Source organism: Ranitomeya imitator, chromosome 9 (assembly GCF_032444005.1).
Source record: "Ranitomeya imitator isolate aRanImi1 chromosome 9, aRanImi1.pri, whole genome shotgun sequence".
Classification (NCBI taxonomy): domain Eukaryota; kingdom Metazoa; phylum Chordata; class Amphibia; order Anura; family Dendrobatidae; genus Ranitomeya; species Ranitomeya imitator.
The window spans coordinates 146,363,215-146,386,829 of NC_091290.1; the positions used below are offsets into that span (position 1 = coordinate 146,363,215).

A 23,615-nucleotide genomic window follows, 5' to 3' on the forward strand; every position below is an offset into this window, starting at 1 on the left:
ACTGGATACCTTTCTGGAAAAGTATAATGTTACAGGGTATATACACTAGATTCCTTGATAGGGCGTTGATCCAGGGAACTAGTCTGATTGCCGTATGTGGAGTCGGGAAGGAATTTTTTTCCCCAATGTGGAGCTTACTCTTTGCACATGGTTTTTTTTTGCCTTCCTCTGGATCAACATGTTAGGGCATGTTAGGTTAGGCTATGGGGTGAACTAGATGGACATATAGTCTTCCTTCAACCTTAATAACTATATAACTATATAACTATATATCATTAGTGGGACGGTCAGCAGAGTCATCCTGTTATTAGAAGGTGGGGTCAGCAGAGTCATGTCATCATTATTGGGAGGGGTCAGGAGTCATTTTGTCCTTAGTGGGAGGGGTCAACAGAGGCATTTCATCATTAGTGGGAGGAGTCAGGAGTCATTTCATCATTATTGGGAGGGGTCAGGAGTCATTTCATCATTAGTGGGACGGTCAGGAGTCATTTCATCATTAGTGGGAAGGGTCAACAGAGGCATTTCATCATTAGTGGGAGGAGTCAGGAGTCATTTCATCATTATTGGGAGGGGTCAGGAGTCATTTCATCATTATTGGGAGGGGCCAGGAGGCATTTCATCATTAGTGGGAGGGGTCAGGAGTCATTTCATCAATAGTGGGAGGGGTCAGGAGTCATTTCATCATTAGTGGGAGGGGTCAGGAGTCATTTCATCATTAGTGGGAGGGGTCAGGAGTCATTTCATCATTAGTGGGATGGTCAGCAGAGTCATGTCATCGTTAGTGGGAGGGGTCAGGAGTCATTTCATCATTAGTGGGAGGGGTCAGCAGTCATGTCATCATTAGTGGGAGGGGTCAGGAGTCATTTCATCATTAGTGGGAGGGGCCAACAGAGTCATTTCATCGTTAGTGGGAGGGTCAGCAGAGTCATTTCATCATTAGTGGGAGGGGCCAACAGAGTCATTTCATCGTTAGTGGGAGGGTCAGCAGAGTCATTTCATCATTAGTGGGAGGGGTCAGCAGAGTCATTTCATCATTAATGGGAGGATTAGCAGAGTCATTTCATCATTAGTGGGTCAGCAGAGTCATTTCATCATTAGTGGGAGGGGTCAGCAGAGACATTTCATCATTAGTGGGAGGGGTCAGCAGAGTCATTTCATCATTAGTGGAAAGGGTCAGCAGAGTATAATTAGCATTAGAGGGCATGATCAGCAGAGCAATATCTCTGTAATTAGGGAGCAAGGTCAGCAAAGCAGAATCACATTATTTGGAGGTGGTATCAGCAGAGTCATATTTTTGCAGGTTGGTATCAACAGAGTCATGTTATCATTAGACGGTGGTATCAGCAGAGTCAGGTTATCATTAGACGGTGGTATCAGCAGAGTCAGGTTATCATTAGAGGGTGGCATCAGCAGAGTCAGGTTATCATTTGTACGTGGCATCAGCAGAGTCAGGTTATCATTAGAGGGTGGCATCAGCAGAGTCAGGTTATCATTAGAGGGTGGCATCAGCAGAGTCAGGTTATCATTAGTACGTGGCATCAGCAGAGTCAGGTTATCATTAGAGAGTGGCATCAGCAGAGTCAGGTTATCATTAGTACGTGGCATCAGCAGAGTCAGGTTATCATTAGTACATGGCATCAGCAGAGTCAGGTTATCATTAGACAGTGGTATCAGCAGAGTCAGGTTATCATTAGAGGGTGGTATCAGCAGAGTCAGGTTATCATTAGTAGGTGGTGTCAGCAGAGTCAGGTTATCATTAGTAAGTGGCATCAGCAGAGTCAGGTTATCATTAGTAGGTGGTATCAGCAGAGTGAGCTTATCATTAGACGGTGGTATCAGCAGAGTCAGGTTATCATTAGTAGGTGGTATCAGCAGAGTGAGCTTATCATTAGACGGTGGTATCAGCAGAGTCAGGTTATCATTAGTAGGTGGTATCAGCAGAGTCAGGTTATCATTAGACGGTGGTATCAGCAGAGTCAGGTTATCATTAGTAGGTGGTGTCAGCAGAGTCAGGTTATCATTAGACGGTGGTATCAGCAGAGTCAGGTTATCATTAGTAGGTGGTGTCAGCAGAGTCAGGTTATCATTAGTAAGTGGCATCAGCAGAGTCAGGTTATCATTAGTAGGTGGTATCAGCAGAGTGAGCTTATCATTAGACGGTGGTATCAGCAGAGTCAGGTTATCATTAGTAGGTGGTATCAGCAGAGTGAGCTTATCATTAGACGGTGGTATCAGCAGAGTCAGGTTATCATTAGTAGGTGGTATCAGCAGAGTCAGGTTATCATTAGACGGTGGTATCAGCAGAGTCAGGTTATCATTAGAGGGTGGTATCAGCAGAGTCAGTTATCATTAGAGGGTGGTATCAGCAGAGTCAGTTATCATTACAGGGTGGTGTCAGGAGAGTCAGGTATTATCAGTAGGTGGTATCAGCAGAGTCAGGTTATCATTAGTAGGTGGTATCAGCAGAGTCAGGTTATCATTAGACTGTGGTATCAGCAGAGTCAGGTTATCATTAGAGGGTGGTATCAGCAGAGTCAGTTATTAGAGGGTGGTATCAGCAGAGTCAGTTATCATTACAGGGTGGTGTCAGGAGAGTCAGGTATTATCAGTAGGTGGTATCAGCAGAGTCAGGTTATCATTAGTAGGTGGTATCAGCAGAGTCAGGTTATCATTAGACTGTGGTATCAGCAGAGTGAGGTTATCATTAGAGGGTGGTATCAGCAGAGTCAGTTATCACTAGACGGTGGTATCAGCAGAGTCAGTTATCATTACAGGGTGGTGTCAGAAGAGTCAGGTATTATCAGTAGGTGGTATCAGCAGAGTCAGGTTATCATTAGTAGGTGGTATCAGCAGAGTCAGGTTATCATTAGACTGTGGTATCAGCAGAGTGAGGTTATCATTAGAGGGTGGTATCAGCAGAGTCAGTTATCATTAGACGGTGGTATCAGCAGAGTCAGTTATCATTACAGGGTGGTGTCAGAAGAGTCAGGTATTATCAGTAGGTGGTATCAGCAGCATACGTACATTTACAGCTCGGCTGCCGATACCTCGCTGGTCTCTGGAGATAAACATTTTTTACTCAGAAGCATGAAAGTCTGATCAAACAAGCATCAATGAGAATCAAAGACTCTTAATAGCAACTTTTCACTTTCTAGTCCACAACAGGGACCGTGCGCTTTACAGGCGGCCGGCGCTGGGCGTGGAGCGGACGCCACGTCTCTAGGTTTTCATTGCTCCCCGTCCTCTCCTGATACAATATTACAGTTTGATCTCTGCTTCCTTTCTCTATAGATCTGCTGGAGCCGCATTTTCATTTTTCTCATATTTTTTTTTTTTCTTGAGTGATTTGATTAAACAGACGGCGTCTTTGTAAGTGAAGGTCAGAGGAGCAAAACGGGAGAGGGTTTATTGCAAGAAAATGTCAGCGTTTATTAAAGTTTATTCCTTTCGCTCAGATCCTGAACCAGAATTATATTTTTATTTTGCTGATGTAAAAGCCGTTCAGTAAATGTCCTGTGAATAATAAAGTCACAAAACAAAACAAAAAATCGATATTGAGGGGTTCTGAAAAAGACATTTAAAGGGATGGTCTCCTCCTAATTATTATTATTATTATTATTATTTATTTATATAGCACCATTGATTCCATGAAAATCTTAATAAGATTTTTGTTATTTTTTTAGGGGGAGGTCCTGGATTGGGGTCCTTCCCCATGAGTCAGTGCAGCTCTCATTCTTGCACATGCCATCTATGTATGAATGCCCACATGTAATACTACATTTCTCCTGTAGTGGCCACTGCAGGGAAAATGAGCAGTTGATGGCTGCTTATCTTTAAGATCTGAACCAGCAGCGATCAATTAAAGGGATTGTCCATGATGAGACAAAATTGCTTCATAACCTTAATAATCACTAAAATTTGCTATTCGGGGTCGTTGGAGGGCGGAGTGACATCCCTAAGGGCAATAATGGCTGCCAGAACCGCCTGCATTGAATGAGAAGATACTTTCCGGGCGGAGGTGCCCTTTATCGTTTCCGCTCCCCGATTAGCGTTTTCCAACATTTCAGGGGAATGACACGGCCGCTATCATCAGGGCGGTGTGACGGGGGTCTGGCAGCCGGGGGGCTCTGTTCGCTGTACCTGCCTATTAAACCCAAGATGTAGGAACATTTGTAACAATTCCAAGTGTCTTTATGTTCGCAGAATTCATCTTTTAGAAAATGACTTTTCATCGCCTCTCTGAGCATTCGGGAGCTCGGCGCAGCACTAAACAATTATAGCGCGTCTCCGTCTGTGTCAGCCGAAGCAAAGTGTTTCCAGAAAAAGGAGCTGAGGTGATAAAACCAGGAGAATAATGACCCAGCGCCGAGGAGAACTGAAAGGGCTTGTCCACCTTTTGCAGACAACTTTTTTTTTTTTTTTACTTAAATGCATGTATTTGGGGAGAAAAATCATTTTTATAATTGGGTTTCGTTGAAAATTGTGCACTGTTTGCTTTCTACAGCCCGTTACACTGTCTATTGATGGCTGCAGAATGAGTTAACTGAGAATTGGTGAGTGAGCTTTGGTCTGAACACAGATCACATCAAAGTGGAACGTGCAGGGAAATAAAGAGCCTGGAAAAGACGGACGGTGCAACATTTGTAATAAAACAAAACTTGCAAAAAAGATTTTTTTTAGAATGAATTACATGCATATAAGTAAAATAAATAAATAATAATAATTATAATAATAATACCCTTTAAAGGAGCATCAAGTTTCACTTATGAGCTTTTATTTTTATTTTTTTAGGTGGATTTTTTTCTTAGTCAAGTTGTCAAAAAAACACACATTTGGTATTGTCATAAGATAAGAGAATCATGTGGCAGAGTCATTTTTAATGCACAATAAAAGACGTAAATATGAAGAACAATGATGGAACTGTGGGATTTTTCACCATTGCCTCCCACTTGGATTCTTTCCCCACTTTGTAATCCCTACCAAATTCCTGAATCCCAATCTAGACCCAGTGAGAAATTGCTACAATGTATCCACTCCATACATCTGTGATCAGCAGAATCTGCCCCTGTCCTGAGTTTGTTACAATGTATCCACTCCATACATCTGTGAGCAGCAGAATCTGCCCGTCCTGAGTTTGTTACAATGTATCCACTCCATACATCTGTGATCAGCAGAATCTGCCCCTGTCCTGAGTTTGTTACAATGTATCCACTCCATACATCTGTGAGCAGCAGAATCTGCCCCTGTCCTGAGAGTTTGTTACAATGTATCCACTCCATACATCTGTGATCAGCAGAATCTGCCCCTGTCCTGAGTTTGTTACAATGTATCCACTCCATACATCTGTGAGCAGCAGAATCTTCCTCCTGTCCTGAGTTTGTTACAATGTATCCACTCCATACATCTGTGAGCAGCAGAATCTGCCCCTGTCCTGAGAGTTTGTTACAATGTATCCACTCCATACATCTGTGATCAGCAGAATCTGCCCCTGTCCTGAGTTAGTTACAATGTATCCACTCCATACATCTGTGATCAGCAGAATCTGCCCCTGTCCTGAGAGTTTGTTACAATGTATCCACTCCATACATCTGTGAGCAGCAGAATCTGCCCCTGTCCTGAGTTTGTTACAATGTATCCACTCCATACATCTGTGAGCAGCAGAATCTGCCCCTGTCCTGAGTTTGTTACAATGTATCCACTCCATACATCTGTGATCAGCAGAATCTGCCCCTGTCCTGAGAGTTTGTTACAATGTATCCACTCCATACATCTGTGATCAGCAGAATCTGCCCCTGTCCTGAGTTTGTTACAATGTATCCATTCCATACATCTGTGATCAGCAGAATCTGCCCCTGTCCTGAGTTTGTTACAATGTATCCACTCCATACATCTGTGAGCAGCAGAATCTGCCCCTGTCCTGAGTTTGTTACAATGTATCCATTCCATACATCTGTGATCAGCAGAATCTGCCCCTGTCCTGAGTTTGTTACAATGTATCCACTCCATACATCTGTGAGCAGCAGAATCTGCCCCTGTCCTGAGAGTTTGTTACAATGTATCCACTCCATACATCTGTGAGCAGCAGAATCTGCCCCTGTCCTGAGTTTGTTACAATGTATCCACTCCATACATCTGTGATCAGTAGAATCTGCCCCTGTCCTGAGTTTGTTACAATGTATCCACTCCATAAATCTGTGAGCAGCAGAATCTGCGCCTGTCCTGAGTTTGTTACAATGTATCCACTCCATACATCTGTGATCAGCAGAATCTGCCACTGTCCTGAGAGTTTGTTACAATGTATCCACTCCATACATCTGTGAGCAGCAGAATCTGCCCCTGTCCTGAGAGTTTGTTACAATGTATCCACTCCATACATCTGTGAGCAGCAGAATCTGCCCCTGTCCTGAGAGTTTGTTACAATGTATCCACTCCATACATCTGTGATCAGCAGAATCTGACCCTGTCCTGAGAGTTTGTTACAATGTATCCACTCCATAAATCTGTGAGCAGCAGAATCTGCGCCTGTCCTGAGTTTGTTACAATGTATCCACTCCATACATCTGTGAGCAGTAGAATCTGCCCCTGTCCTGAGTTTGTTACAATGTATCCACTCCATACATCTGTGATCAGCAGAATCTGCCCCCGTCCTGAGAGTTTGTTACAATGTATCCACTCCATACATCTGTGATCAGCAGAATCTGCCCCTGTCCTGAGAGTTTGTTACAATGTATCCACTCCATACATCTGTGAGCAGCAGAATCTGCCCCTGTCCTGAGAGTTTGTTACAATGTATCCACTCCATACATCTGTGATCAGCAGAATCTGCCCCTGTCCTGAGTTTGTTACAATGTATCCACTCCATACATCTGTGATCAGCAGAATCTGCCCCTGTCCTGAGTTTGTTACAATGTATCCACTCCATACATCTGTGAGCAGCAGAATCTGCCCCTGTCCTGAGTTTGTTACAATGTATTCACTCCATACATCTGTGAGCAGCAGAATCTGCCCCTGTCCTGAGAGTTTGTTACAATGTATCCACTCCATACATCTGTGAGCAGCAGAATCTGCCCCTGTCCTGAGAGTTTGTTACAATGTATCCACTCCATACATCTGTGATCAGCAGAATCTGCCCCTGTCCTGAGAGTTTGTTACAATGTATCCACTCCATACATCTGTGATCAGCAGAATCTGCCCCTGTCCTGAGAGTTTGTTACAATGTATCCACTCCATACATCTGTGATCAGCAGAATCTGCCCCTGTCCTGAGAGTTTGTTACAATGTATCCACTCCATACATCTGTGATCAGCAGAATCTGCCCCTGTCCTGAGAGTTTGTTACAATGTATCCACTCCATACATCTGTGATCAGCAGAATCTGCCCCTGTCCTGAGAGTTTGTTACAATGTATCCACTCCATACATCTGTGAGCAGCAGAATCTGCCCCTGTCCTGAGAGTTTGTTACAATGTATCCACTCCATACATCTGTGAGCAGCAGAATCTGCCCCTGTCCTGAGAGTTTGTTACAATGTATCCACTCCATACATCTGTGATCAGCAGAATCTGCCCCTGTCCTGAGTTTGTTACAATGTATCCACTCCATACATCTGAGAGTGTAACAATCCCGCCGGCATCACTACATGGCCTTCCATTCCCCACCTGCCTGTTACATCAACTCACTCACCCTGTGCCATGCTGTGAGATCTGTCTGCTGCCGGCTCCATGCCATGTGCTCCATGGCCGCTTACTCTGTGTACACTTCCTGGCTGTGTGCATAGGGGGGCGGCGCCAGCAACTCTGGATTCTTATTGAGACTGTGTGCACCTCCCTTGGGTGTTCCTGGCCAATAGCCTTGAGGCCTCTGATACTTAAGGCATCCTCACCCATTGGAGGATGCCTGAGCAAACTGTTTACCTCAGTTAGCATTTGCTGCTGAGCTGCCAGGTCGTGTCTGTTACCTGTTTCTGAGGGCTGCACTATTGCAGGCCTTCATCTGTGTTCTGTTTGTGTATCCGTCCGTTCCTGTTCCTCTTTTGTCATTAGTCCTTTCCCACTCTGCTGTTTACCTTCGCCTTATCTTTCTGCTCTGTTTGCCACTGATTGGTTCTGTTTCTCTCTGCTCTGTTCTGCCACAACCTGTGGTTCTGTGCCTCTCAGCTCTGCACTCTGTGGCTTTGCTCTCAGCTCTGCTCCCTATTACTTTGCTCTGCACTCTGACCTTGCCCTGCACTCTGTGGTTCTGCTCTGTGGCGCTGCTCAGCTCAGCTCTCGCTCTGCGGTTCCGCTCCTTGCGGTTCTACCTGGCTCCGCCTCCTGCGTTTCTGCACGTGGTTCCCCCTTCTCTGCTCTTAGCTCCGCCTCCCCCTTTTCTGCTCTTAGCTCCGCCTCCCCCTTTTCTGCTCTTAGCTCCGCCTCCCCCTTTTCTGCTCTTAGCTCCGCCTCCCCCTTTTCTGCTCTTAGCTCCGCCTCCCCCTTTTCTGCTCTTAGCTCCGCCTCCCCCTTTTCTGCTCTTAGCTCCGCCTCCCCCTTTTCTGCTCTTAGCTCCGCCTCCCCCTTTTCTGCTCTTAGCTCCGCCTCCCCCTTTTCTGCTCTTAGCTCCGCCTCCCCCTTTTCTGCTCTTAGCTCCGCCTCCCCCTTTTCTGCTCTTAGCTCCGCCTCCCCCTTCTCTGCTCTTAGCTCCGCCTCCCCCTTCTCTGCTCTTAGCTCCGCCTCCCCCTTCTCTGCTCTTAGCTCCGCCTCCCCCTTCTCTGCTCTTAGCTCCGCCTCCCCCTTCTCTGCTCTTAGCTCCGCCTCCCCCTTCTCTGCTCTTAGCTCCGCCTCCCCCTTCTCTGCTCTTAGCTCCGCCTCCCCCTTCTCTGCTCTTAGCTCCGCCTCCCCCTTCTCTGCTCTTAGCTCCGCCTCCCCCTTCTCTGCTCTTAGCTCCGCCTCCCCCTTCTCTGCTCTTAGCTCCGCCTCCCCCTTCTCTGCTCTTAGCTCCGCCTCCCCCTTCTCTGCTCTTAGCTCCGCCTCCCCCTTCTCTGCTCTTAGCTCCGCCTCCCCCTTCTCTGCTCTTAGCTCCGCCTCCTGTGGCCCTGCTTTTCATCTGCTCATGCTCTCTCTGTTTCTTAATATTCTCCAGTCTGAACAGGTTCCTACCTGTTTTCATACACCCGCCTGTATACCAGTTCCTACCAGGGTATCAGCCCTGTCTGCCAGTGCCCGCCTGTCTGCCAGAGTGCCAGCCGTGCCCATCTGCCTGCCTGTATCTCCGTCAATCCAGTCTGCCCATTGGGGCCTCTACCGTACCCGTCCGTCAGCCAGTGTCACAGCCGTGCCTGCCTGCCCGTGTCTTGTCCCCGGTGGGATCAGCAGCCACAGCCAGACATCACTCTGGAGTGGCACCTGATAGCTTCCTATTGCACAAGTCTGACCTCACCATCAGAGGCTCCAGCGAACACCTAGGAAGCTACTTGGTTATGCCCCTTCCAGGGTGGGAAGTTTGGCCTGTGGTCCAGTGGGGCCGCACCCCCAGACGCCCGCGCCAACCAGTCTCGGTGCGAGCGTTACAGTGAGCAGCAGAATCTGCCCCTGTCCTGAGTTTGTTACAATGTATCCATTCCATACATCTGTGAGCAGCAGAATCTGCCCCTGTCCTGAGAGTTTGTTACAATGTATCACTGCTTTACTTCCATCTGTAAATGACAATGTTTCTATTCACTGACACCGAGCAGACTCTACCATAATGGTTTGGAGTTGAAAAGGAAAAGTTGCAGAACTTTCAGTGACGAAGCTTTGTGCACCGAGTCCCCGTGGATTTCTGCAGCGGTCCGGACGCCCCTGGATCGTGTAATCCAATCCTTAACACGTTAAATCTGACCGCGGGAACATCGGCATAAATCAGATTACAGTAATTACCTTCGAGGACAGTGTAAGAACAAATTGGTTAATCTAAAGCATCACGAATAGTTTGTTGCTACAGCAGGCGTTTTAATTATGATGCTTTAATTAGGCACAAAATTAATTCAGTCTCCATACAGCTGTCATATCCAGCCCCGAAACACAGGGGGACGAGAAATCAGCTCAGGCAGCCGAGCCAGGAGGACAGGAAAATCACCTGCAACCGACACTATACTAATCACTAGTCGTAAACTGCAGCACAGAGGATTTAAGGAAAAATACAATACTGGCCTGAAATACTCTGCGCTGCCACATACAGCCCTGTTCTCACTGATATCAGCACTCCTCTCCTGAAATACTCTGTGCTGCCACAGTGAGGACAGGGCTGTATGTGGCAGCACAGAGTAAGGAAATGAGAGGGCTGTGTTAGTGAGAACAGGCCTGAATGTGTCAGCAGATATTTCAGGAGAGGTGTGCTGTATGTGGCAGCACAGAGTATTTCAGGAGAGGAGTGTGCTGATATCAGTGAGGACAGGGCTGTATGTGGCAGCACAGAGTATTTCAGGAGAGGAGTGTGCTGACATCAGTGAGGACAGGGCTGTATGTGGCAGCACAGAGTATTTCAGGAGAGGAGTGTGCTGATATCAGTGAGGACAGGGCTGTATGTGGCAGCACAGAGTATTTCAGGAGAGGAGTGTGCTGATATCAGTGAGGACAGGGCTGTATGTGGCAGCACAGAGTATTTCAGGAGAGGAGTGTGCTGACATCAGTGAGGACAGGGCTGTATGTGGCAGCACAGAGTATTTCAGGAGAGGACTGTGCTGATATCAGTGAGGACAGGGCTGTATGTGGCAGCACAGAGTATTTCAGGAGAGGAGTGTGCTGATATCAGTGAGGACAGGGCTGTATGTGGCAGCACAGAGTATTTCAGGAGAGGAGTGTGCTGATATCAGTGAGGACAGGGCTGTATGTGGCAGCACAGAGTATTTCAGGAGAGGAGTGTGCTGATATCAGTGAGGACAGGGCTGTATGTGGCAGCACAGAGTATTTCAGGAGAGGAGTGTGCTGATATCAGTGAGGACATGGCTGTATGTGGCAGCACAGAGTATTTTAGGAAATGAGGACAGAGCAGAATGTGGCAGCACAGAGTATTTCAGGAGAAGAGTGTACTGATCTTGTGGGTGGTCATAGACAGAGTGACCTAGTAAAAGGAGCTAGCAGTACACAGGATTTCACAGAGCAGTGCGCTGATTTTTGCATTTGGTCAGAGTCTTATTAAAGTTCTATAGAGCAAATAATAGGGTCCCCAGCAGCACAGAGAATTTCAGGCGAGGAGTGTTACGGGGTGGTGGGGTGAAAAGAAGCAGAAACTTGATTTTAGTGCTAAGTTAATAAGTTCTCTCCTATTAATAGGAGAGGGAAAAACTTATTGATCACGTGGGTGTGAACATTGAGCGACCCTGAGAGCGGGAGTCTGTAGAGAGCGGGAGTCTGTAGAGAGCGGGAGTCTGTAGAGAGCGGGAGTCTGTAGAGTGCGGGAGTCTGTAGAGTGCGGGAGTCTGTAGAGTGCGGGAGTCTGTAGAGTGCGGGAGTCTGTAGAGTGCGGGAGTCTGTAGAGTGCGGGAGTCTGTAGAGTGCGGGAGTCTGTAGAGTGCGGGAGTCTGTAGAGTGCGGGAGTCTGTAGAGTGCGGGAGTCTGTAGAGTACGGGAGTCTGTAGAGTACGGGAGTCTGTAGAGTACGGGAGTCTGTAGAGTACGGGAGTCTGTAGAGTACGGGAGTCTGTAGAGTACGGGAGTCTGTAGAGTACGGGAGTCTGTAGAGTACGGGAGTCTGTAGAGTACGGGAGTCTGTAGAGTGCGGGAGTCTGTAGAGTGCGGGAGTCTGTAGAGTGCGGGAGTCTGTAGAGTGCGGGAGTCTGTAGAGTGCGGGAGTCTGTAGAGTGCGGGAGTCTGCAGAGTACGGGAGTCTGCAGAGTACGGGAGTCTGCAGAGTACGGGAGTCTGCAGAGTACGGGAGTCTGCAGAGTACGGGAGTCTGCAGAGTACGGGAGTCTGCAGAGTACGGGAGTCTGCAGAGTACGGGAGTCTGCAGAGTACGGGAGTCTGCAGAGTACGGGAGTCTGCAGAGTACGGGAGTCTGCAGAGTACGGGAGTATGCAGAGTACGGGAGTCTGTAGAGTACGGGAGTCTGTAGAGTACGGGAGTCTGTAGAGTACGGGAGTCTGTAGAGTACGGGAGTCTGTAGAGTACGGGAGTCTGTAGAGTACGGGAGTCTGTAGAGTACGGGAGTCTGTAGAGTACGGGAGTCTGTAGAGTACGGGAGTCTGTAGAGTACGGGAGTCTGTAGAGTACGGGAGTCTGTAGAGTACGGGAGTCTGTAGAGTACGGGAGTCTGTAGAGTACGGGAGTCTGTAGAGTACGGGAGTCTGTAGAGTACGGACCGTGATTCTGAAACCACCATCCTCATATACGTCTGTGACGCTGCGGAGTTTGGGTTGGGAGAACTGTGGCCGCTCCTGTGAAATTGGCCTCATATTCTTTGGTTTCCCAGCGTTCTCATCATGGATGGGACCAGAAACAAGTCCGTGCAGCCCGGAGAGGCAGTCTATTGTATAGCCTTCCAAACGTCCTGTGCCCACTTCACTGCCTATAATCACTTGTATTATCATGAAGGTCAACCGGACTGGAAAGCAAATGATCCCAAAACACTGAAAACTGATTAAAAAAAAGTTAAAAATCTTGTAATATGTGAAAAAGTGTTACATCCAAGAAATGCAAAGATACAAGGAGCATCGACCACCGTGGAAGACCCATTATAGAGGCAGTACAGTGAGTTGAATCAGAAATATGTAATACTTCATTTCCCCTCTGGGGGCGCTGTAGGGAATTTAAGTACTTTCAACCAAGTGATCACGCTTTGCCACAGATCAGAATCTGCAAGATTTGCAGCCCCTTTAAGTGCGCAGAACTCTGGGCTGATTTACGGCAGGACATTGGCGCGGCCAGTCTCCCTGAACGTTCCCGTGTAGGACGTCGCCTCCTTTCTCGGAGCTCCCTGAGTATCGTGTGGTCAGCAAGTTCTGCCAATAAAACCTTATGAAGGATCCTATTAGCAATCTGCCTTCTAATCCATTTCACGCTCAGTTTCCTCGCAGGTTCTAATAAAGAGGCGAGACTGTTTCCTATGTGTCGGGGACGCGGCGCGGCGTGGTATGCAGCGGGCTGGTAACACTCGCCGCCGCCAGCTAACAAAAAATGACAGAAGCGACGCAAAATTAAGTCCCGCGTGTCTCTTTCTTCTTTCAAAAAAAAAAATAAAAAAAATGAATTTTTGCTTCCAGCACAGTTTCTCGGAGGCTCGGCGCCATTTATCACGACGACAGCGTGGAAAAAATATGCATTGTAGACCGAAATAGCAAATGGTAGAACAAACAAGCAGAACATGAAATTAATGAGAACAGATGTAACGGGGTGTGTATACTATTGCAAATTTTAAAGACTACATTCACGATGAGTTATATTATTTTTAATTTTATGCGGAGTATTATTGAAAAAAAAATTGCAAATAACCCATTTTGCTTTATGGGCGCATGGTGGGAAAGTGGCCTAACGCTGCCATGCATAATCAACCTGTGTGCGCAGCTCCAAGGCAGAACTATGCGTCTCCAAGGTCCGATCTTGTCGCTTTCGTTCCTCAGTTGGAGGTGGGAATGGAGAACAAGATCTGACTACACAGGGCTTGTTTGTAGTCTGTAACCATGGAGATACATGTCTTTTTTGGAGTTCGTAACCATGGAGATACATGGCTCTGTACAGGTGCTGTGTGCGCAAAACGGTAACAGATTTCTAATTAAAACTTTTGCTTTGTTTTTTTCAAAAGCAGTAACAAGAATTGCTTTTATGACTGTGCGCATCATTCTCATAAATCGCTTTCCTGTCCTAGAATCCTTTATTTGATACAATGTAACGAGGAGGGTTGAGGACAGGAAGCGTTGTCATGGGGAAATCAGCGTACGTCGCACCAATGGTCGTCCTGTATTTACAAAAATTCACTGTGATGATAACCGCGGAGCGAGGAGCATAAACGCCGCGCTCTCCGAAAATCATTCAGACAGGACGAGCTTATCTTCCCCATTCAGACTCGTTACGCAGAGAACTCGCCATTTTCAGGAATACCACACGCGAGGGATTGGGCGATAATAACCACAATCAGCTCTTATTAAAAGGCCGAAGGGGGGAACAAATCTGCACGCACCTCGGTAACTTCGTCTGTAATTACGGGAACATTTCTGGGTGTTAACCCTTTCAGAAGGATGCAAAAACTCATACTAAAAAAAAAACAAACAAAATGAATAAAACCTTAAAAAAAAGTGAATGAAGACTAATTCAGATTCACATCTCTTGTACCGATTCTATATTATGTCCTATACTCCAGTCACTACCAAAGCTGCATTAAAAGGTTAGTCCCATCTACATAGCGCTTGCAAAAAAAAAAAGCAATTTTCCGCTTATAGCATTTTGAGATATTAACAATTTTCTTTGCACAAGTCGGTACCAAGGACACCGACCACCTCTGCTGTCTAGAATGTAAGCATTAGGAGAATTAGGGGTTAACCGCTTCAAAACAGCGCTTGTAAGCACTGCGCTCTGCGGTAGAGCAGTGGTGGTCGGCAGAATATGGGAAGCTTTGGATGTGACTGGAGTATAAAATAAAATACAAATCGAGGCCAGTCCAATGGCCCTGGAAGGGTTAATGGCTGCACATTTCAGCTGCTGGTTCTGCGCAGCACCAGATACAGAGCCGGATCCTATTTTGCCTTCATCTGTCAGAGAAGGAGACTGATAAATATTAAAAGATATTCTGGCTTCAAAGGGAATGTGACAGCGCGGTGGAGCGACTCTCCGCAGAATCGGCTTTATTTGCTGTGAAATTACACGTACAGCCGCAGAGATGATTGAATGTCAGAAGAAGCCGCGCACCTCGCTCATCACACCTCCAGCTCCGCAACACGGCGGACTCCCAGAGCCAGAACCTGCAAAGAAACGTGCTACCGACAGGGCAACTGCAAAAGTTACAGTATATTATACTCCAGAGCTGCACTCACTATTCTGCTGGTGCAGTCACTGTGTGCATACATTATATTACTGATCCTGAGTTATATCCTGTATTATACTCCAGAGCTGCGCTCACTATTCTGCTGGTGCAGTCACCGTGTACATACATTACATTACTGATCCTGAGTTATACCCTGTATTATACTCCAGAGCTGCGCTCACTATTCTGCTGGTGCAGTCACTGTGTACATACATTACATTACTGATCCTGAGTTATACCCTGTATTATACTCCAGAGCTGCACTCACTATTCTGCTGGTGCAGTCACTGTGCACATACATTACATTACTGATCCTGAGTTACCTCCTGTATTATACTCCAGAGCTGCGCTCACTATTCTGCTGGTGCAGTCACTATGTACATACATTACATTACTGATCCTGAGTTATATCCTGTATTATACCCCAGAGCTGCACTCACTATTCTGCTGGTGCAGTCACTGTGTACATACATTACATTACTGATCCTGAGTTACCTCCTGTATTATACCCCAGAGCTGCGCTCACTATTCTGCTGGTGCAGTCACTGTGTACATACATTATATTACTGATCCTGAGTTATATCCTGTATTATACCCCAGAGCTGCACTCACTATTCTGCTGGTGCAATCACTGTGTACATACATTACATTACTGATCCTGAGTTACCTCCTGTATTATACTCCAGAGCTGCACTCACTATTCTGCTGGTGCAGTCACTGTGTACATACATTATATTACTGATCCTGAGTTATATCCTGTATTATACCCCAGAGCTGCACTCACTATTCTGCTGGTGCAGTCGCTGTGTACATACATTACTGATCCTGAGTTACCTCCTGTATTATACTCCAGAGCTGCACTCACTATTCTGCTGGTGCAGTCACTGTGTACATACATTACTGATCCTGAGTTACCTCCTGTATTATACTCCAGAGCTGCACTCACTATTCTGCTGGTGCAGTCACTGTGTACATACATTACTGATCCTGAGTTACCTCCTGTATTATACTCCAGAGCTGCACTCACTATTCTGCTGGTGCAGTCACTGTGTACATACATTACATTACTGATCCTGAGTTACATCCTGTATTATACTCCAGAGCTGCACTCACTATTCTGCTGGTGCAGTCACTGTGTACATACATTACATTACTGATCCTGAGTTACATCCTGTATTATACCCCAGAGCTGCACTCACTATTCTGCTGGTGCAGTCGCTGTGTACATACATTACATTACTGATCCTGAGTTATATCCTGTATTATACCCCAGAGCTGCACTCACTATTCTGCTGGTGCAGTCACTGTGTACATACATTACATTACTGATCCTGAGTTACATCCTGTATTATACTCCAGAGCTGCGCTCACTATTCTGCTGGTGCAGGCACTGTGTACATACATTACATTACTGATCCTGAGTTACATCCTGTATTATACTCCAGAGCTGCACTCACTATTCTGCTGGTGCAGTCACTGTGTACATACATTACATTACTGATCCTGAGTTACATCCTGTATTATACCCCAGAGCTGCACTCACTATTCTGCTGGTGCAGTCACTGTGTACATACATTACATTACTGATCCTGAGTTACATCCTGTATTATACTCCAGAGCTGCGCTCACTATTCTGCTGGTGCAGGCACTGTGTACATACATTACATTACTGATCCTGAGTTACATCCTGTATTATACTCCAGAGCTGCACTCACTATTCTGCTGGTGCAGTCACTGTGTACATACATTACATTACTGATCCTGAGTTACATCCTGTATTATACCCCAGAGCTGCACTCACTATTCTGCTGGTGCAGTCACTGTGTACATACATTACATTACTGATCCTGAGTTACATCTTGTATTATACTCCAGAGCTGCACTCACTATTCTGCTGGTGCAGTCACTGTGTACATACATTACATTACTGATCCTGAGTTACATCCTGTATTATACTCCAGAGCTGCGCTCACTATTCTGCTGGTGCAGGCACTGTGTACATACATTAGATTACTGATCCTGAGTTACATCCTGTATTATACTCCAGAGCTGCACTCACTATTCTGCTGGTGCAGTCACTGTGTACATACATTACATTACTGATCCTGAGTTACATCCTGTATTATACCCCAGAGCTGCACTCACTATTCTGCTGGTGCAGTCACTGTGTACATACATTACATTACTGATCCTGAGTTATATCCTGTATTATACCCCAGAGCTGCACTCACTATTCTGCTGGTGCAGTCACTGTGTACATACATTACATTACTGATCCTGAGTTATTCTCCAGAGCTGTCCTCTGTATACAGTGACTGCACCAGCAGAATAGTGAGTGCAGCTCTGGAGTATAATACAGGATGTAACTCAGGATCAGTAATGTATGTACACAGTGACTGCACCAGCAGAATAGTGAGTGCAGCTCTGGGGTATAATACAGGATGTAATGAATGTGGTGGTGTTTAGTCCCTGGTTATGGGCAGGGATTACGGAGTATATTAAGGAACGTACTGTCATTATATAACCATTGCTGACGCCTCGGTGGTCCCCTTGCTTCTCCCGTGGTCTCTTTTTCAGCACACAGTACCGTTGCGTTGTGTTTGCCAGGAGTCGGTGATGCCAGGATCTTCCAGAATCTTTAAATGCTGAGATCTGAGAATGTGCAGAAGAAAGAAGCAGCAGATAAGATCAGCTGTGTATCAGGACGCCGCGCAGATACCTGTGCCTAGACATAAATAATCGTCACTGTCCCTTTAATCGAGTTTCGCTTATGACAAAATGACGGCACAGAATATTCACACTGTAATTCATGGACCCAACGCGACAATAAATCTCACGGAGTGGAAATGTATTGTTCCTGAATTGCCGCCAGAAACAGCAAAAGCAGAAATAAAAGGGAATGTCTAATTGAGTGCGTGTCTGTCTGTAATCCTACAATCGCGGAGCCGCCTGTCAGCGCACAAAGGTCATGTAAAGGGAATGTATCATCAGAAAATGGCCTTTTGTGTAAATTAGGCCTTTGTGTTACAGACATTTTTTTATTTTAGCAATTTGTTTTTCCCTCGTATCATGATGAAATAAAACCAGTAATCTTGTAATTTTCACATTGGCCACTGTGGCTATTTTAGATTTTCTGGAAGAGTTTTCAGCAGGCTCATTATCAGCAGAGGCAAGATGACAATGACATTGTTACAGGAAGGGGAGAGATCGGGGACAATATTACATTAAAAAGCTAAGGACATGGGATATTATACCAGGAAGATGTCCAAGATGGGGGGATATTATTACTGGAGGGAACTAATGATGAGGGACATTACGCCAGGCAGGGGTCCATGAGGAGGGACATTATACCAGGAAGGGGCTCAGGAAGTAGGGCATTATAACTGGAAAGGACCAGGATGAGGGACATTATAACTGGAAGGGGCATTATACCAGGAAGGGCCTGGGTTTTATACCTGGAAAGGGCTTATGATGTAGGACAATATAAGAGAAAGAGGCCCAGGACAGGGAATATTATAACAGGAAGGGCCTAGGATGAAAGACATTACAGAATAGGACCAGGATGGGTGTCATAATTACAGAAAGAGGCCAGGATTTTTATATTATTGCATAAAGGTGTTCAGGAAGGAGGACATTATTACAGGAAGGGGCCAGGACATGGGGAAATTATTACAAAAAGGGACCCAGGATGGGGGACATTATTACAGGAAGAAGCCAGATCAGCGGACATTATTACATGAAGGTGCCATTATGGGGGACATTATTAAAGAAAGTGGTCCAGGGTGGGGGACATTATTACAGAAAGAGGCCAGGACGTGGGGACATTATTACAGAAAGGGGCAAAGATGTGAAGTTATTAGAGGAAGGAGCCAGGTCAGTGGACATTATTACATGAAGGTGCCATTATGGGGGACATTATTAAAGAAAGTGGTCCAGGGTGGGGGACATTATTACAGAAAGAGGCCAGGATGTGGGGTCATTATTACACAAAGGGGACAGGATGTGGGGACATTATCACAGAAAAGGGCCCAGGTCAGTGGACATTATTACAGGAAGGAGCCATTATGGTGGACATTATTACAAGAAGTGGTCCAGGGTGAGGGACATTATTACAGGAAGGGGCTAGGACGTGGGAACATTATTACAGGAAGAGCCCAGGACGTGGGGACATTATTACAGAAAGGAACAAAGATGTGAAGTTATTAGAGGAAGGAGCCAGGTCAGTGGACATTATTACAGGAAGGAGCCATTATGGGGGACATTATTACAGGAAGGTGCCATTATGGTGGACATTATTACAAGAAGTGGTCCAGGGTAAGGGACATTATTACAGGAAGGGGCTAGGACGTGGGAACATTATTACAGGAAGGGGCCAGGACATGGGAACATTATTACAGGAAGGGGCCAGGACGTGGGGACATTATTACAGGAAGGTGCCAAGACGTGGGGTCATTATTACAGGAAGAGGCCAGGATGTGGGGTCATTATTACACAAAGGGGCCAGGATGTGGGGACATTATCACAGAAAAGGGCCCAGGTCAGTGGACATTATTACAGGAAGGAGCCATTATGGTGGACATTATTACAAGAAGTGGTCCAGGGTGAGGGACATTATTACAGGAAGGGGCTAGGACGTGGGAACATTATTACAGGAAGAGCCCAGGACGTGGGGACATTATTACAGAAAGGGGCAAAGATGTGAAGTTATTAGAGGAAGGAGCCAGGTCAGTGGACATTATTACATAAAGGGGCCCAGGATTGGGGACGTTAGTACAGGAAGGGGTCAGGTCGTGAGGAAATTACTACAGAAAGGAGCCCAAGATGGGAGACATTATTACAGGAAGGGGCCAGGACATGGGAACATTATTACAGGAAGGGGCCAGGACGTGGGGACTTTATTACAGGAAGGGGCCAAGACGTGGGGTCATTATTACAGGAAGGGGCCAGGATGTGGGGTCATTATTACACAAAGGGGCCAGGATGAGGGACATTATTACAGAAAAGGGCCCAGGTAAGTGGACATTATTACAGGAAGGAGCCATTATAGGGGACAAAATTACACATACGTCTTTATAGGATCTAGAACACCACAAAGGGCTTTACATCTGACATAAGCAGGCTTCCCCTTTAAGAAAAGTAATGTTTCCACCAAAGGGTCTTTATTTAGCAGGGCACAAAAACAGAGAATGGAGAAAAGTGAACATTCAAGGCTCGCCACGACTTCCAAGTCTTCCTTTGAATGCTACAATTAATCCTGGGAGAGTGAATGTGCCATCAGAGATGAAGGAGAAGAAGAGGCGACACATTCAGCTGGGAGGGGAAAAAAATCTGGAGAATGACATTAATCGAATGAACCTGAGGTTAGGACGGTGGATACGCAGAGCGCCGCGGAGCGAGCAGAGGCGGCAGCAATCACCGCAGAGAGCGGCACGACGGAAGCAAGAACTGATTTCACACGATTCTTATTTCTTCTTTTCTTCTATTTAGGTCAAACTAATTTTTAGAAAAAGAAAAAGGAAATATTGCAAGAAATGGCTCGACCTCATCAAATGGGAAACAGCGCCACACGTGTCCACAGGCTGGATCTGGGATTACAGCTCATAGGAAGTGAATAGGGCTGAGCTGCAGTAACACACACTACCTCAGCACATGGGTGACGCTGTTTTCAAAGAAAAAAACAACGTGTGTTTTTTAAGTGTGTGCAATTCCCAAAGCTCACTGCTACGGGGCTGGAATGGCCACCAGAGAATCCTGCACCGCATCTTTAAGAGAGGAATAAATCCCCATCAGAGAGGAATATACAGCAGTGCAAAAACCCAAACTACTAGAGCTACAAGCGCCAAGCACCCCTGAAATCATTCCGAAAGGTTATGTCCACCTGCAGCACTTTACATACAGTATTCACTCTACCTAACATAACTGCAGACTTCAGAGCTGAAATCCTTCAGCATCTCCTTCTAGTTCATTGTTTACATAAAGCTTCCATTACCAGATGTGCTACAAGGCGCTCAGTGCTGGATAAGTAATGTATGTACACAGTGACTGCACCAGCAGAATAGCGAGTGCAGCTCTGGGGTATAATACAGGATGTAACTCAGGATCAGTAATGTAATGTATGTACACAGTGACTGCACCAGCAGAATAGTGAGTGCAGCTCTGGAGTATAATACAGGATGTAACTCAGGATCAGTAATGTAATGTATGTACACAGTGACTGCACCAGCAGAATAGTGAGTGCAGCTCTGAAGTATAATACAGGATGTAACTCAGGATCAGTAATGTATGTACACATTGACTGCACCAGCAGAATAGTGAGTGCAGCTCTGAAGTATAATACAGGATGTAACTCAGGATCAGTAATGTATGTACACAGTGACTGCACCAGCAGAATAGTGAGTGCAGCTCCGGGGTATAATACAGGAGGTAACTCAGGATCAGTAATGTAATGTATGTACACAGTGACTGCACCAGCAGAATAGTGAGTGCAGCTCTGGGGTATAATACAGGAGGTAACTCAGGATCAGTAATGTAATGTATGTACACAGTGACTGCACCAGCAGAATAGCGAGTGCAGCTCTGGGGTATAATACAGGATGTAACTCAGGATCAGTAATGTATGTACACAGTGACTGCACCAGCAGAACAGTGAGTGCAGCTCTGGAGGATAATACAGGATGTAACTCAGGATCAGTAATGTAATGTATGTACACAGTGACTACACCAGCAGAACAGTAAGTGCAGCTCTGGGGTATAATACAGGATGTAACTCAGGATCAGTAATGTAATGTATGTACACAGTGACTGCACCAGCAGAATAGTGAGTGCAGCTCTGGAGTATAATACAGGAGGTAACTCAGGATCAGTACAGGATAAGTAACACTATATATTATTTATATACACGGTGACTCCACGTTTTATGTATATTTATTCTATATGTGGACGGGCTACGTATGGTACAGGAGAAGGACTGAATAGCAGTGATTACAGCGCTACAGTGGGGCCATTAGCGCTATTGCTGGATGTGATGCTGTCCTCATCCTCCATGCTGCTGGTCTATCTTACATTAGTGAGAATATTACATATCGAAGCATGTGCCGCTATATTCATCTCCTGCCGCATCCTCTCGTGTTCTCATCCGTCTGTCCGGCCGCTCTCGTTACATTGCTTTATGGATTTTTGTACCTGCTGCTCCGAAATCTGATTATCTTTATATTCCCCATCTGTTGGTTTAAATTATAGTCACCGAGGGGCAATTACTTTCTTGTTTTTGTGTCTTCTCTTATTTCTCTTCTTGGCTCCTCTCTCGGTGCCGTTCTGTGTTACTTAGGTGAAGGGTTTGCTGTCCGTCTCCTTTATGTGGTTTATTAGGGAATGATCCCAGAAGGTTTGTGTTCATTGTAAGATCCTTCAATAAGCTGCCATGACGGATGACAATCAGAAGAATCCAGTGACTACCAGTGTAACAGCGCCACCATCTAACTGTGACCGTGATAAGTAATTGCATCAACCCTCCTTAGGTCACTAATTAACCTGAAATTGGGGAGGAGAAGGATAAGAGGAGTCCAGGGGGAGGAGAAGGACAAGAGGAGTCCAGGGGGAGGGGAAGGACATGAAGAGTCCAGGGGGAGGAGAAAGACAAGAGGAATCTAGGGGTAGGAGGACAGAGGAGTCTAGGGGGAGGAGGAGTACAAAGAAGTCTAGAGGAAGAGGACAGAAAGGTGTATATAGGTTTTCTGGCATCCGGGGTAAGAATTCAGTTTGGCGTCCCCCTCCCTCAAGCACATATGCGATGTACACACTTAGTCACATGCCGACAAGCTGCTCTCCTACTGGAACCTGCAAGCAGAGCTGAATTCCGACAGTGAGGATATTACATGACTGCAGACTCATAACAAACTTGGACAACCCATGAGTGACAGAGACAATTTTCACCTTAATTACTAGGCCAAATTGTACAGTTCTGACCACTGTCACTTCATAATGTAATAACTCGAACTCTTCAATGTATCCCACTGATTCTGAGACTGTTTTTTCGCGACATATTGCATTTCATGTCAGTGGTAAAAATGTCTTTGATTATGCTCCCCATAATGTTTCTGCATCCATCCCCCCCTCGCTCTCCATACTGTGTCCACATACATTCCCGCCCCCCCTCTCTCCATACCGTGTACTCACATTTCTCCCCCCCTTCCCACCTAATATCAATAAATCTTCGGTGTCTTTAGTGCATTGGAGCACTTACCACACCAAACTTCTGTCGCCTCTGCGGTGCCGAGGAGTGACGCCAGAAGTGTGATCACATGACCCAAATGTGCCGGCAGTCAGGGGTTCAATTGTACTCACGCCTGAAAGACATCTATTCGGCTGGCATCTATGGTCTACGGGGGCTTCAATCCCCAATAGACTATGTATCCAAGCATCTATAATAAAAGGGTGGTCTCTATTAGTGCAATTGGAGGCCAAATCGGCTGTCACCCACCGAAGACCTCCTGTATAAGTCAGAGAGGTCTTGTCTCTTGCTCTTGACTTTACATCACGGTCCCCTGTGATGGTCTAGTTGGCATTGGATTTCCTACCAATGTTAACCATTGCCCAGAAGTGCCAGGACCTGGACCACAGTGATCAGCGGATCCCATGGCTCCCTTAT

General features: G+C 46.1%; 1 long non-coding RNA gene across 4 annotated transcripts in view; it reads right to left on the bottom strand.

Moving 5' to 3' along the window:
* Positions 1-23,615, bottom strand: part of LOC138649176 (uncharacterized) — a 148,428-nt gene that overhangs the window by 32,934 nt on the left and 91,879 nt on the right. For 2 of the 4 annotated variants that reach the window (XR_011315257.1, XR_011315255.1), the window contains exon 3: positions 17,480-17,620. This is a non-coding gene — a long non-coding RNA (uncharacterized lncRNA). Of the gene's footprint in view, positions 1-7,681; positions 7,770-17,479; positions 17,621-23,615 lie in introns of those variants that run through there. The other 2 variants (XR_011315258.1, XR_011315256.1) reach the window with 2 other exon arrangements.